The sequence below is a fragment of the Palaemon carinicauda genome, chromosome 40 (assembly GCF_036898095.1).
Source record: "Palaemon carinicauda isolate YSFRI2023 chromosome 40, ASM3689809v2, whole genome shotgun sequence".
Taxonomy (NCBI): Eukaryota; Metazoa; Arthropoda; class Malacostraca; order Decapoda; family Palaemonidae; genus Palaemon; species Palaemon carinicauda.
Window position 1 is genome coordinate 40,121,484 of NC_090764.1, and position 12,209 is coordinate 40,133,692.

The window sequence follows — 12,209 nt, forward strand, 5'->3', positions numbered from 1 at the left end:
GGAATTAATATGTGGCCAGAGAATGGGTGATGAATGTAGGTTTGAAGTTGTGGGATAAAAAAGGGAGCTTTGGATGAATTGTGGAATGATTTTGTGCTCATGATTAGTGGTTCGTAAGTATTGAAAGAGTTTAGAGTATTTATGCATGCAAGAGGAGAAAGTAGAGAAATTTTAAATTAGAAACTTGTGGATGATTGGAATGCAGGTAGATAGAGTAATAAATTTTAAGGAAGATGGTAGAAGAGAGGAAGTAGATGACTCCAAAAGATCTGCGAGTAAATATAACGGGTAATGTTAATATTGGTGAAGAGATATGTCATGGTATTGCTGAAACAAGACAGCTCTAGATGTGTGCAAATGGCGGGAAGAGATTTTAATTGTAGAATCGAAAGGTAGAAGTAAAAACTCTGCAAACTTTTCACTACGAAAGGAAGACATGGATGTTGAATTTGAATTTGAGAGACGGTACCCTGAGAGGTAATTTGCTGGGTTCTATACTAATTTTTTTTTTAATGAGGCGCATTCCACTGAAGCGCAGGGGTGCCCTTTCAGCTCAAAAAAATTTCCTACCAGCTAATTGGTTAGAATTATTTTGTCTAACCAATTAGTTAGTAGGAAACTTTTCCGAGCTTAAAGGGCACCCCTGCGAGTCAGTGCAAACGGGCCTCATTAAAGACAATTGAGTACATTTAGGAAGAGGGGAGGGGGTGAGAAGGGGTGGATCCGTGTGCGTGTATATCTAAATAAATAATTAGGGGCAATTTTTGACGGGTTGCGTACACTAGTGTGGAAAAAAATAACAATCGAAACGTCTTACCTTCCAATTACTCCCAGGAAACTTCTTTTTTCTTCCGTTAAATCTCTTCTGCCTTTCAAGTTTTCTAATTATACTGTTACCATCATGGTGCTCAGCGAGAGCTTCTGTGACCTCCAGATCTCTCTTAAGCTTCCTTTGGATCAGAGACTCGCCACGGATTTTAGGCTTCTTCTCAGAGGTGAAGATCCTTAAGTTATCTGTAACGGTTGTGCCCTGTGGTGGTCCAGAGAAATCCTTTGTGATTGCTGTCGATTCTATGTAATCTAGGGTCGTATTCAGTCCTAGTGTTGAAGTGGTTAGGACTGTTGACAATATCAGTGCACTCCGTAGGGCTGTTGCAACAAGACCTGGCTTCATGACCATGTTGAACTAATGGGAGGAAAAAACAAACAGTAAGGAATTACTTTACATGGTTAGTTTTTATCTTTCTCTGCACACACACTCGCGCGCACACACACAAGCAAGAAACATGCACAGTGCACACACGTATATATATATATATATATGAGACCCTTTGAAATATATATATATATATATATATAAAATTTTCAGGCCAACTAATTCACTTTTGGCTTAACTTGCTCCCAAATGAAATCTTATACCATGAATCCCCCATAAGGTGTCCATAAGGTATAAATTCAAATCCAAATCATAGTAGGATTTAGATATCATTTTCTGTGGGGGAAGGTGAAGTGAATTCGAGATGAATTAGTTAGTGGTAAGGTAAAATTTCATACTATGAACAAACTAATGTGAAAAGTTAACAAAATCACTATTTCTACATAGGCACTTGTCACAAACCTAGTACTCTGGTCTCATGACGGAATGGGTTGATTTTTATTTCTTGTACATTAAACCTGAATTACACAGGGATATATACAGCCGAGTTAACATTAACTTGCATCTTTCATGAAGGCTGGGTGGTTATGATCAAATTTCACCCTACTACTAACCCCATAGGACACAAGGAGGTATAATACTGGTCCTATATTCCTAGGGTTTCCTAGTGTTACTGTTCCTCGTAATAATGACAGCTGAAGACTCGGCTATAGTGTTGTGGAGTGATTATGCTGTTACTCCGCTGGTGATAAACTTCAAAATGGGAATCTGCTTTCTGCTTGAAGGCCGTCCCCCTTGTCCGCTTTGTGGTACATAAGTTTTTTCTATTTTATTCTCCAGCAATGGATAGTGATGAGTTATTTTTTATTTTGAGTAAAACTACCTGATTTTGACTCAAATGTTTACAGCAAAGTCAAAATCAAATTAAATCCATGTCGAAAGAGGAACTCTGTTCGATTATGAGGTGTAGGCTCAAATCCAGGTTCAAGTAAAAGCAACTATCATATAAATGCGTTCTTCATTGGGTATCTATTGACACGTTCCAGTGAATTGAAATTCTCTGTTAAAAATGTTTGTGGCCAAATATTTGTAAGCAACAAGGTCGCATGTGTTAGTAACAAATTCACATGTGTTAGTGACAAATTTACATATGTTAGTTACAAAATCACATGTGTTAGTAATAATCTATCATAGATAGTCATATGTTCCAAGCTTCGCAATCAGCTATCCTAGTAGAAGTGGGTTAATTTCATTTCTAACTAGAGATGCCTTAATTCAGCAGGAATATAACCAGCTCGGTCTGAATCGGCTTATAACTCTTTTTAACACCATTGAATAAGTCTACTTACTGCCGAGTTCTATTTTGAACTGCAGGTCTGAATTTTGGCCCGTGTAGAAGCACTTATTTTGAATGAAATCCTCTTTGGGTATTTATTTACAAAGAAGAGTGATGAATTGGAAACCAAAAGAAAAATTAGTTGACCAATATTTGAGTATATGATATGAATATATAAATAGATAAATTGTCATAATCATCATCACTCGTTGCAAGTCTACTGCAGACAAAGGCCTGAGACATGTTCTACTTGCGTCTGTTTATGGTCTTTCTGTGCCATTGCAAACTCTTAAACTTTCTTACATAAAATTTAGACACACACACACGCATATATATATATATATGTGTGTGTGTGTGTGTATATATATGTGTGTGTGTATTAATTATATTCATATATATATATATATACATGGATATATATACTGTATATATATATATATATACATGGATGTATATGTATATCTATACAGTGTATATATATATACTGTGTGTATATATATATATATATATATAATGTAGGTGGGAAGGGTGATAAAACGAAGCCTATCTTGTATAGGTACATATCATATTTCATGAAAATCTACTGAGGGATATGATTGGGGATATGTATGGTGATAGTACCTGGCTAATTCTGTCTAAACGACTTTGATGCTAACTCAAAAGATTTCCTTTATAGATGGTGTTTTGGATTGGATCATTACATATTCTGGAGCTACAATTTTTAATTGTGAATCCAGTAAAACAGCTTTATTTAGAGATTAGAAATTCTAATTTGATTAGATTTTTTAATGGAAATAATTATTTAACCAAATAATTATGTAAAAGTCATTGCTTCTAAAAACAACAATTATTTGAAATTATCATTAAAAATTCGGTCTCTTTTTATGGCATTACGAATACTTCGAAAAGTGTCTTATCAGTCCTTTATATTCTTATCAGCTCAGTGCAGAGTCAGGAGTAGTAGAATGGGCCGCAAACAATACCACTACTGTTTTGACCATTTTTTGAACGTGGGAAATCGTAATTTGCACGTCATTTATTCCACAGTTTTGTAGATGCTCTAAGGTCCTGGGGTGACGTGTGATAGGGAAATTGATAGTCTGATCAAATTATATTAAAGTTTCGTTTGATATATTATATATGATATTGTATCTATTCGCATTTTTTGTGCACCTCTTGATATGGAAAATAAGGCAATGCCATAATCTAAGGATTGAATCGTCTGGTAATTGGCAAATTTAAGTTTTTAATCAAAATTATGGTAAACAAATAACAAAAACCATTAGTAGATAATTACAATAATGTTAATACAGATAATAAAACAATCCGTTAATACAGACAAAATAATAAATTTCCTTCAAGTGAAATTTTATTCTTAATGACGGCAGTGACAACATAGCCTCATACATCTTGAAGCACATTTGTTTAAGAAATGTGCTTCAGATGTTGTTTTGCTTTGATCGTGCTTTCTTAAACAACCCTCAGGGGGCATGACTTTTCAGTCTTGATCGTGTAATGAAGGCCGCATGTAATTAACTTACTAAAAGAAAACAGAGATTTTGCACATAAGGCGATATTTGTTATTTTTCAGAGACTTGTATTTATGAAGAAGAGAGAGAGGTCGAAGCTGATGCGATCACATCAACATTGGTGGCTTTTTCCTAAAGTTAAGGAAATGTGAAGATTAATAGTTGTCATATATATATATATGTATATATATATATATATATATACATATATACACAGTATATATATATATTTACTATATATATATATATATACTGTATATATCTATACTTTATATATATATATACATATATATATATATATATATACATACTGTATATATCTATACTGTATATATATATATATATATGTATATATATATATGTGTATATATATATATATATGTATATATATATACTGTGTATATATATATGTATATGTATATATATATACTGTGTATATATATATGTATATGTATATATATATATATATATATACTGTATATGTCTATACTGTATATATCTATACTGTATATATATACTATATATATATATATATATATTATATATATATATATACATATATATATATACATGTGTGTGCGTGTGTGTATGTGTGTGTGACAACTAATAATCTCCCCTTTTCCTTAGCTTTATGAAAGTAATTATAAATAAATAAGTTCCATTTGCAAAAATACTAATCGATATATCCTTAACGTTCTTTATTTTTCTTATAGAGGCTGTAATTTACATTGGCCTTGGTGCTCATATCAATGTAGAGTTGTGTTGATTATTGACAATCGTACTTACTCTAAATTTACAGATGTATGATTAGACATTAGAATTAACAAATAGATTTCATTAATCTTATTTTCTATAAGCTTGATGTTACTGATTTGTATATCTATGCGTAACATTATTATTTTGTTTTGACATGATGAGAGCATTACTATTGTAAAATTAGGTAGGAAAATGGGTGTGTGGGGGTCAGGTACTAAACACTAGCCAGTTGGAATCAAATTTTGAATTAAATTAATCCGACCGTAAAGACGAAGATTTGTGACACACAACTGTCTCTCGTTAATTTGGCAATGATTTCAGTTGTGTAAATGCTGTTCATTAGAAAGGCTGGCGAGAGGTGATATTTTCCTGCCTATTTCCTGCTTATCATCAACTCGTAAAAAACAGTTCATACGTTTTGATAATGGAGAGAGGCGTGGCCCAGAAAATGTCTTTTGAATCGAAGTGAAGGGAGGGAAGAGATAAAAGCATGAATTCTAAGACTCTTTGTCACAGAATTTTCTCTCTGTGTTCGGTCGATCGTCGGTATTCTTCAACAGTTTCCAACGTCTCCTTTCATTAACATGACATGGCCTCATGATTTGATTTATAAAGAATCCAAGTACGCTCGTGTGGATGTGTTCAGGGTGTATGATTGCATACACTTACACAGCTTTCACTGATACGTGACTGATGCCACGGACACAATTTATTTGTTAGTTACGTAACGCTTAATACTCAGTATTAAGCGTTACGGTTGGTTCATGTTCAAAATTGGATTAAACACATTGCTTACGTTAATAATGATTGGATTTCGAAAGGGAAAAGAGGAGAAATTCTCTTTCTCTCATAATGAAGTAGGTAATATTAGAGGAGCAAGATAATTAAATAGTAGTATTGAATTGTAGATAAGATAAAATATTAAAAAATGAAATATTTAAATTTTAATTCTGACTGTATTTCTGAGAGATATAGCTTTGTGAATACATATTATAGATCATGAAATAATACATTTTTGGAATTATTACTTTCCGTTTATAATCAGGTAGCAACTTATCCAGTGTTCCTGAAAATCTCTTATTCTGAAAAATTTATAGAACATTAACCAGTATTTTCGTGAAATATTTAGTTCACAGTCGGGTATTCCACCCGTATAATTGACCTTCTCTTATTCAAAATGGAAAAACCTGACGCTGGTCACTGAATTAAAATGCAAATCCTGTAATTTAAAAATGTACACCGCTCGTTATACAAGATCGGGCTAAGAACATATTACGTGAAAACTTCATTAATGAGTCTACACTAATTTTATGTTCATATTTGGGAATGTGTAAACAATTAAAAACTTTTTGCAAAACTATCGGTACTGACACGCCTTGGTTTGGCTATGACTGATCATGCTTAGGAATGATTGCGACTTTTATATATGGCAAACTAATCTTATGTACGCAATCGACATTTATTTAAAATATATATATATATATATATATATATATATAAATATATATATATAAATATATATATAAATATATATATATAAATATATATATATATATAAATATATTTCAGTGTTTATCGCTCTCGTTTGCCTGCGTTACTGTAACAAATTCATTTGAAGCAAGTTTTGTTGGGACTGAAAGTTTTCGATAGATATTCACTATTGACTCTGGTTGTTGTTCCCAGAAGTTTTCCTACTTTTAGAGGGTCCTGTCATCTCCTTCCTATGAAAGATAAGAGCAAGTTGATATTCAGGACCCTCACAGGTACTGTTGGTATCCCTTTATCAAAAGTCACGTCTTTTCATTATAAAGAAATATTAAAAGCACTTTTTAAAGAGATAAAACGTATTTTAAATGCTAGACAAAGGAATGTCATACATGCGATTTAATTTGGCATATTTGGTTCATACAACGATATTGTGTTTTTTTCAGTTTTTCGTGGGTTAGTCACATATATTACTCTTTTTGCCTAAAACGAAATCACTTTGTGGAAAACGACCGCTCTCTACCAAAGTCCCCTAGAATCCAGAGAGAATTATTATGTGCACTGCAGGACGATACATTATTCCCGGAACAGGGACTGGATAGTCACTAACAGTGTTATTGTAATGAAACCCACCTCTTGGTTGCCAAAGCTCCAACGATGTTGTGCCTGGGTTGTCACAGCACGATCTAAAGCTGTCTGTCTGTTAAGAGAACTAGACCTAAATGGGGCCGTTCTTTCAACGTTCAGTGAACCAAGAACCTTACTCATGGTTTCCTTTTCAGCCCTTGTTCGTATTTCTCATTCTCTCCGGAGGAAACAAAGCAAAATTGTCGGAGGGAGAACAATAACAGGAAAAAGTTGGGAGCTGGAAGTGTTAAAAGGGAAAGGGAAGGGAGAAGAGAGGATGAAGAATCAAGAAGAATAATGCAAAAATAATGATGAAATGTTTCCAACCTTATGCGTAGGTATTAAAATAGCCAATGTTATGCAAGATATGGTTCCAGCGCAAATTTTCATATATATATATAATCTGGATCACATTCTTTTATTCAACCTCTGTTTTCGCTTCCTTTCTCCCCTGCTGTCCAACTTCATCTAACTTTTACTTTATGGTGCAACTGCTGGGTTTTCTCACAGTAGCGCCTGGGTGCTGAATGGCCACACAGGTCCCAGCGCCTGGTTATATAGCACACACCTATAAATCTTACCTATAGGTGTGTTTGCGTGTAGCGTATGTTATAGCCGTGAAAAGAAATGTAAAATGACTGGATTGGAGTTAGTACTTTCGTGTAATTAGTGACATCATCGGGTCTCAATGAATGAGTCGAATAATATATACGTCAATTTTCTAGTTAAAGCATGTTCCTACTCATTTATTAACTGGTTCCTATTTGCAAGTGTTTACGAATATGTTTTGCATTTCCTAATTTTGTTTACTTAATCTTTTCATCTTATCAACACGGATAAATTTACTTTATATTACCTACATATTATAATATGCACATTAGTATACTACCAAAATACCAAAGGTCTGCTCTAGTTATAAATGTTAGGTTTAATTTCTAAGTAAGAAACAAGAACATGATTAGTAATAAATATCTCATCTTATGCACAAAGGGTTACCCTTAGTTTTGAATAGTTAATAACTCATTTGGAAGGAAAAACACTCGACTATTAAAAAAGATTTGGTAATACAATGGTAATATGTTCGCCTTGCATTTGCGTGGCAGCAGAGTGATCCTAACCCTGGACCATGAGTTCAATCTGTTTACAGGGAAGGTTACTGCTGTGCCCAACACAACAATAGAGGCTTGAGCTTTCCTGGCTGACGTTCCGATGCTTATCTTTTCAAGTGATAGTCTTAACTGAAACCAGACACCTTTAAATAAAGGAATCATTAAATAGTAAACTGAATAGTCTCTCTCTCTCTCTCTCTCTCTCTCTCTCTCTCTCTCTCTCTCAAATGTGTTCTGATAAAGCAAAAAAAGATATCTAACTTCATGTACAAAAATTAAGAGTTCAAAAGATGCCCATCTTTACAATGAAGACGTGATAAGAATTTGTTCGTTTCCTCATCAGGAGAGAAAGTTTCTCCTATCAATGTTGGCCACATTTCCCCCGTTTTCTTCCATGTAACAAAAAGAAAAATTCAATATTGTATGTTGGCTACTCTATAACACTACCAATTTAAACTGTGCAATTAGGGATTTCCTGTTGGGCAATAGAATTTTCAAGTAGTGGCATTGATGATAACAGGATATAAGTGTTTATATATATATATATATATATATATACTGTATATATATATATATATATACAGTATATATATATATTATTACGATTAGCAAATTACGTAAATTCCCGAGCTCCAAAACTCACCTGCTTTATGTTACATAATCTGATACACACAAGAAATACCTCCGGGCTCTGAGAATAATAATGATAAACAAGAGAAATATCTCCTAGCTCTGAGAATAATATGTAACTCCCAGATGATAATATGTATGAACACTGAATATCTAAAGGGTCTCTTTACTTTACACTCAAAACAAAACTGGGTGATTACTTTACTTATAACGGGAACTATTGTTAAATCAACCTCTTACTTCGGTTCTTAGTCAGGGGATACGAGCAAAGCTCTGAAATAATTATTGGGGATCGAAATAATACACACTTTACAAAAATGGATATATTCTATAAAAATTAACAATTAAAAATTAACACCAAAATTAATCACTTGAAATATTAAATCTGGACTAAACCTTAGACTACGACAAGAGAAAGACACTTGAAAGAAATTATACAATCACTTGTTTCACTAGAAATTAATTTATAAAAATATTTAATTTTGACAATTATTGAAAACAGTTGACACTTAACACTAAAGAAAATGAAAAAAAAAAATTACACTTGCATGCACATAACTGATACTCTAACGTCCTTTGGCTCACACAAGATTACCGAACAGTTAAGCAAAATAAATACACTTCACATTATAACCAAATTACACAGGGCCAGTCATAAACACCCATTAATTTTTATAATATACCTGTACTCACATATACATGGCGCTTATAATTTTAACCACAAAAACTCCAATGTTTGAACAAACACTATTCACATTTGAGAAAAAACACTATGCATGTTGGAGAGGAAAACACTTCACGTTTGAGAGGAATTATGTAGTTGCTAGAGAGAGGACTGGCTGACGGCTCTTTCAAAGGGATATGCTGGATCTCTCTGTCTCCTTTGCGTTGCTAGGTCCTTATATATTAACTTAATTCACTCTAGAAATTTCTAGTAAATCATTCTCATAGCGGGGGGCATGGCACTAGCGGCGTAAGGTTGCCAACTTAGCGATTTGAAGAAGGGTTATTATCTTTTTTTTTGTAAGGCAACTCTCTCTGCTAAATCTGCCTACCTCCTCTCGTAACATCAAGAAAAAAGATTAAACTTTAGCCTGGAACCTTCATGCCTCTTCCAACCACGTGGAAACATGATGTAATCCCTATCGTGTTTGTCATACAGCATATCTTTTAACAAGATTACATAGGACTTCATAAAAAAACTACGTGACATGAAAATTTGATTCATTAAAATGGCGTAAATTCACATATACGGAACTGAATGAAAATACAACCATATGACTGACAAAACTGTTTTGTAATACATATATATATATATATATATATATTACTGCATTTGTATATATTTGCAGATGACATACTTATGTTTAGTGAATCATGGGAGGAATTGTAAAAGATAGATTTAGATAGAGAAAGTAGAAATGTAAGACTGAAGATGGATATGATTAACACTCAAGATAATGTTCAATGAAAATGCAAGCAACAAATAAAGGCTGTGGACGAACCTCTAGAGCTTGTTAATGAATATACGTACTTAGGACAGACAGTAAGTGAAACATCAGGAAATGAGACCGAAATTAAAACAAGGATAAGCATGGAATGGAGAGCTTTTGGAGAATAAGATGAGGTTATTAAGAGTAAAATGTCACTCTCTCTTAAAAGACAATTATTTAATCAGATGTTCCCACCAGTATTAACTTATGCATCAGAAACTTGGAACATAATCTAGTTACCACTCAAAGAGTAATTTAAAGAGTAATGATGGGATTAACACTAAAAGACAGAAAAAGAACAACATGGATACGAGAACAAACTAAAATAAAGGATATTTTAACATGTAAGAAAAAGAAATGAACGTGGGCTGGACATATAAAGAGGATGACTGGTAATAGATGGACAATAGGAATAACAGAATGAGTCCCTAGAGATTGAAAAAGAAGCAAGGGAAGAAAGAGAAGGCATTAGTTTACCAAAGTAAGATTTGCGAATATACACTCATAGATAAATTATAAACAAACGCGAGCGGAAAGACATGTCAGAGGCCTTTGTCCTGCACTGGAATAGTTACATTTCATTGCTATATATGTATGTATGTATATATATATATATATATATACATGTATGTATATATACATGGATATATATATATATATATATAGCCAGCCAGACACTTGCTATTTGTTGTATAAGGGAGGTATATAGATAAATAAATAAACATATATATGTATATATATAAATATATATATATATATATATATATTATATTTATATGTATATATGTATATGTATATATATGCATATATATACATATATATAGGTATATGTATATACAGTATATATATAATATAATATATATATATATATATATATATATGTGTGTATATATATGTATATGTATATATGTTTATATATGTATATGTATATATACATATATAGTGTATATATGTATATATATATATATATATATATATGTACTTTATTTGTGTATATATGTATGCAAATACAGTATTAGCAAACTAAATTTCAAAATTTTAGGTCCCTTTCTTTTTTGTATGTGTAACATTCAGTTGATCTTAGTGATCGATTAGAAAATATGAACATAACTTCAAACTAAACACAGTACTAGAAATTATGTTTGTTATTCACGAAAGTACCTGTTGATGACATAGATTTCTTTGACCCATTACCTTAGAATGATATAGTACCCCATTACCAATTAACGCTATTATTGAGCTTGTTTGTTTATGTATTAAAGTGTAAATTCAATTAGGATTGTGATGGCCTATTAGTAATGTCCTTACCTGGTGATCGCCAGACTGGGGTTCAAGTCCCGCTCAAACTTGTTAGGTCCTTTGGTCGCTGCAACCTCACCATCCTTGTGAGCTAAGGAAGGGGGGGGGGGGTGGGAGGAGCCTATAGGTCTACCTGCTGAGTCATCAGCAGCCTTTGCCTGGCCCTCCTTGGTCCTAGCTTGGGTGGAGAGGGGTCTTGGGCGCTGATCATATGTATATATGGTCAGTTTCTTGGGCATTGTCCTGCTTGCTAGGGTAATGTCATATGATCAAATGTTTGCAATGGTTTGGGTAGTCTGTCGTCCCCACACTGGGAGTTTTTTCAGTTTGGTCCAGTCAAATATTTTGGTATAGTATTGTGAACGATTTCCTGTGACTTCTAATTGGAAGCCTTGCCCTTGGGTGTTTTCTCGTCATTATCATTTAATTTGCCCTGTTCATAAAATTAATATTAGGAATGCTTAATATTTGTACATTAAATGTTTTGATTATTAGATAACCCTGCAAATATTAACTTTCAGTATTTTGGAAGTCTACTTTCAGGTTACCATATGTATTTTTCAAGTAACTCCATTCTATATATATATATAAAAAAAATTTGTATTTTCTACTGTGTATAAAGGCTTTAGGAATAAATAGCCCCTAATGCTTACTGTAGAAAATGAATTCACTCAATTAGAATAAATTGCCACGAATCTGTCACTCTGAATGTCATTTTATAAAACCCTCTAATGTCCAATCATAGAGAAGTATGTAAGATTATCTTGAGTCTATTTCTATGAATATTAT